The following is a 5,191-nucleotide window of genomic DNA, read 5'->3' on the forward strand; positions in this document are numbered from 1 at the left end:
CTGCAGAGGCAATCCTCGTGGAAAGAACGGGAAGACCCATTTCTATCTGCCTGGTATTTCTAGACTACCAATAGTCCAGACCAGTGCTGCCCTGAGTGTAGGGGTCGAACCACTAGTGATTCGTGAGATGATTTTGGGTGGCACCCCCGTGATCTTGAGAAAATTGCTATTTATTCATTTAAACGGGTCCCGGGAGAAAATAACCCATGTGTCACACACGCCAGTTTGAGGATTTTATTGCTTAGGACACGGTCGAAAGAGGTACATATGTTAATACACTGTGAGGTGACTCAAAGGGACTGTTAAATGGTGCTCTGACCACGGAAAAGGTCCAGAGAAGCCCTTAGTGGGACAGGACCTTGGGGGGCATCAGCTGGCCCACCCCCAGAGGACCTGGCTCTGTGTCCACCCCTACCTACCGTGAGGTTATAAGCCTCTTCCCCAAACATCCAGCCACATCTTCGGGGCAGTAGGGAGAGCTGGGGAGGAAAAGGAAAGAGTGAGTAAAGAGAAGGCGTCGATCCAATGAACAGTTAAGACGGTTGGATTGGGACGTTTTAAACCAGACTGAACAAAAGTCAGCTTCCTTCTCTCCCTCTCCCCCTTCCTCACCCCCTCCTTCCTTTCCTCCCTTCTTCCCTTCTACCCGCTGGGTGCAGGCTCATAAGGGAGTTTAGAGTAATTTTAGAGAAATAAACTACATATGCTTGGCATCCTTGCCCCCACCCAGAGCAGTAGAGCTACTGGGTGATCCTCACACACACAAAGATAATATTAACCAAATTAAATACATTTTTGGTCAATAGCTTCCTATGGCCCTTTCTTGGATAGTCCCCTTACACGTGCAAATGTGAGATTCGGAGAAGTCCTGCTCTTCAAAAGAATACACTTGACTATGAGCATCTCTCAAGTGCATCTGACTCTGGTATGCTACTTCTGTGCAGCACACGTTCATATCCAGCATAATTCATTCAAAGACCCCATTTTGAGAAATGCTGGACTGGAAGCCGGTGAAGGTGTCTTCCTTCTTGGCAATGTAGGCGTTGGTGATCGAGAAGCCCCTGGAGACAGCTGCCTCCCGGGCCAGCCTGGGTGGGCGAGAGGGTTGGTTATGCCGCAGGGGCTTCCGGCCAAGATCTGGCCCCCACTCCATCCCTGTCTCCAGCAGAGAGAAGTCAGAGTGACCTGCCAGTCGTGGGGTGGGGTTTTTAGAGCTCCCAACGAGTTTCCAAAAAATGCCTTCCCTCTGCCCAGGCTTCCTCTTGCCTCTGTTATTAGGATTAGAAAGAGAACAACAGCAATAAAAATACAAAACACCAAACAACAAAAACCCTGAACTGAACAATACCCCAAGCCACATCAGAGGAGCAGTTTCCCTGCTGGACCCCCGCCTGCACAGTCTGGTTGTCTGGGTACAGCTCCGAGCTCCGCCCCATGGTCAAGAACAGCATATTCTCTGGGGGCCTTGGTTTCCTCAACTCTTTCCTCCTTCTGGGCCACCCTCCTTGGGTGGTGTGAATGAGTTGGAGGGTTAGGCAGGCCCCATGGTGAAATCCCAGCCTTAAGGTGGTTGGACGTTCTTTATTTAAATGTTCAAAATGATGAACAACCTGAATACCGTATTCATCACAATTCGTAAATTAACATCTGTTCAGCATTTGACAGTTTACAAAGCAGTTATATGGTCATTCCTAAGAAAAGCCCGTGAAATTAACGGTGCTTCTCCACTCCATCAATGAGGAAACAGACACAGAGGAGGATAAATAGCTTGCCCAAGGTCACAAAGTGGTGTGAGACATAGCCGGGACTTGAACTTAAGTCTCCTACTTTTAAACTGGGCATTATTATAGAGCAGAAGATATGATCCCCACCATTGAGAAATTTCTGTCCTGCTGAGAAAATGAGGCTGGCTTCATACTATTTTTTGTTGTCTGTTTTTTGGATGTGTGTGAATAAATCATTCTATGAGTATTGGAGACACTGTCTCACTCAAGAGACCTGCATTCAGAGAAAAAAAGAAAACCTCGTGGGATGATGTGGTTAAGAGAGGCTTTCTAGAGGAGGTAGACCCAGGGCCTTAAAGAATAAACTAAACACGAGAAAAGTGTCTGACAAATCAGTCATTCACACCACAGTGTAAAATCCATTCGGTATCCTATTTCTAACTGTAAGATGAAAACAAAGCTCTCTTATTCATTCATTTATGACGGCATTTTGAGCCATTACTGTGTGGCAACCCCAGGCGAGGTACTGATACCAGCTTGTCCCAGGGAATAGGCTCTTCAAGATCAAATGTGAAGAGGAAGGAGGCACAGCTCCCCAAACCAGAGAGTGATGGAGCAGGAGCTACACCCGGCTCTCAGCTCTTGTTCTCAACCCACTGCTTTCTATCAGAATGGCTGATCTGGCCTGGGAAGCAGTGTCCAGAGCTCAGACATGGCTGAGGACTCAGATGCTGGGCCTAGGGTTTAGGTGGGAGGGGCATGAAATCCAGAGAATCCAGGATTTGAGCCTCAGGAGGTGGAAGTCTGCCACTGGAGCAAGAGGGAACAGGTGTCTAAGTGCCTGGGGCACGTACAGATTAATAAAACCACAGAAGGTCAAGAGGTGGACAAGTGGAACAGGATCCATGGAAGACTGAGGCCTGGGGAGCAGAGCTGGTGAGGCCCTTGGTCAGGTTGGACAATCAGCAAATGAATTGTGTTTCTAATTGTATGTCTGGTCGCAACTTGCTCATCTAGTAAGTGAAATGACAGCATATGGGATATTGCTTTTAAAAAGCAAAATGAACTTGCAGTTGAAAGCGATTTATGAAACCCCCTTAGGGGCTGTTAGTGAGCCTTTGCACATGCTGTTCCCTCTGCCTGAAATGCTTTCCCCACACCTCATGTGGCTACTCCTTTTCAAGCAGGGCTACGTTCAAAGATCACCAGCTCAAAGAGTTGGTTGACGGCCACCCCATCTCAGGAAACATCCCCACCTACACCAGTCTCTCCCCTCAGCCACTGTATTTTCTTTATGGTCTTTGACAATGTGAAATTGTCTTCCTTCTTTCTTACTTTTTCGAGTTGTAATGTCTATTTTATTAAAGACGTATGTGGCTTTAAAAGTCAAAGTTTGTATCAAAACCCAGCAATCTCCTGCTGCCCCCCTTTCTGCTTCTCAGAAGCAAGCATTTTTACTTCTTTTGGCAGCTAATCTACTTGTATATTTGTACATAATTTGCTTGTATTAAAAGTTCTTGATTTTTGTGTTTTATTCATAATCCATAGTCCCTCTACTGACGGTTTAACTTTTATGCACACATATAAATGTGCATGCACACACAAAGCATCCTTTCCCTCCTTCCTCCTTGGGTAATTTATCACAATTGTTGGTAATGTTCATTATTCAACCCTTTATGATCATAATGATGTAAGGATTGCTCATGGATAAGCCATGTGAAATAATATAACTGTTTGTGTGGTGTTATTGCAGAGGGACCCAAGTGTTTATTGGGAATTCCTCAAATCAGTATCTCTGGGTCTTTCTGCGCACCTCTTTCAACATGTTTCACTCATTTATACCCCTTGTGTTTATGGAGCATCTACCATGAGCTTGGCATTGTGGAAGACCTTGGAAAGACAGCGACAGACAAGGCAGATAGAGCCCCTGTCTTCAAGGAGCTACGTCTAAAGGGTGAGCTGTTACAGTCAGGTAGGGTGAACATTTAGAGAGAAAAACAGACACTACTCTCTGGGGGACTGAAAGAGTAGTGATTACAGTGCCACCTGATGGCCAGTGGAGATTAAACTATCTTACTGAGGATAAGCCTGGCTGGAGAGTGGAGTGTCTTGGGCAGAGGAGAAATCATGTGCAAAGTCTGGTGTATTAGTTAGCTATTGCTGCATAACAAATACTCCCTTTCAGTTAGTGGTTTAAAACAACATCTATTGTCTGAGGGTCAGGAATCTGATCATGGTGAGGCTGGTCCTCTGCTCAGGGCCTCTCCTAGGCTCCTATCAGGCTATCAGCTGGGGCTGAGGTTATCTGAGGGCTCATCTGGGTACAGATCTGTTTCCAAGCTCACTCAATTGGATTTTTGCAGGATTCGCCTCCTCCTGGGATGTTGGACCAAGGGTCTCAGTTCTTCCCAAGTGGTTGGCCCTATTGGCTCCTTGCCACATAGACATCTTCACAGGACAGTTCACAACATGGCAGGTGGCTTCATCAGAGTGCACAGGTAAGGGCAGAAGACAAAAGCTACTGTCTTCATTACCTGATTTTGGAAGTGGCACCCACCACTTTTGCTGGCCAGAAGGTCAGAAGGGGTCCTGGGTCCAACCCATCGTCAAGGGGTGTGGACTCCACAGAGCATGAGTCCCAGGAGGTGGTGACCTCTGATCACTGGGAGCCGCTTTAGAAGGACCTTCCATAACTGGGATGAGAGCCTGGGGTGTTTGGCTGGGGCACACATACCCACAGAGCTGGGACCAAGAATGTGCAGGGGAAAGTGGTGGGTGGGGGTCTAGAGAGCCAGACAGTGGCACTGAAGCTTTCTTAGCAGGGAGCTCAGGCTATCATAACAGAACGCCGTTGACTGGGGGCTTAGACAATAGCCATTTCTCACAGTTCTGGAGGCTGTGGAGTCCAAGATCAAGGTGCTGGCAGATTCAGTTCCCTGGTGAGGAGCCTCTTCCTGGTTGGCAGATGGCCACCTTCTCTCTGTGACCTCATGTGGTGGAGACACAGAAGGAAAGGCAGCAAGCTCTTGGTATCTCATAAAGGGACCAATCCCACCATGAAAGACCCAACTCATGACCTCATCAAAACCTAATTACCTCCCAAAGACCCCACCTCCCAAACCATCACTTGGGGGGTAGGGCTTCACGCATGAAGTTTAGGGGAACACAATTTAGCCCACAGAAGTAGGTCAGGTTCACTATCAGACGCAGTTTTTGGAAGACAAGCTGGACTGCTTTAAGAGGTTTAGAGGCATCAGACTACAGGATAGGGATGAATTTGGATGAAAGGATGTGGGAAGCACAGATTGAGGAGGGGTAGCCAGTGAGGCTTGGGAGGGAACCGGGGGCCGGGTGGCAGTGTGACGTCTAAGGAGAGGAAGCATTTCCAGGAGGGCATAGGTCTGGCCCACGGGTCTGACCACTCTAGGTCCAACCTCCTTGTAAGTTGTCTCCTGGTAAAGATATCC

At 47.6% G+C, this 5,191-nt stretch overlaps 1 long non-coding RNA gene across 1 annotated transcript; it reads right to left on the minus strand.

The window, feature by feature from the left end:
* Nucleotides 1-220: 220 nt before the first annotated feature.
* On the minus strand, nt 221-4,927 carry LOC131487746 (uncharacterized). The gene is made up of 2 exons (XR_009249935.1): nt 4,610-4,927; nt 221-1,268 (listed from the first exon to the last, which is right to left on the minus strand). It is a non-coding gene; the product is annotated as an uncharacterized LOC131487746 (long non-coding RNA).
* Between the last annotated feature and the right edge of the window lie 264 nt (nt 4,928-5,191).

This window comes from Neofelis nebulosa, chromosome 10, assembly GCF_028018385.1.
Source record: "Neofelis nebulosa isolate mNeoNeb1 chromosome 10, mNeoNeb1.pri, whole genome shotgun sequence".
Classification (NCBI taxonomy): Eukaryota; Metazoa; Chordata; class Mammalia; order Carnivora; family Felidae; genus Neofelis; species Neofelis nebulosa.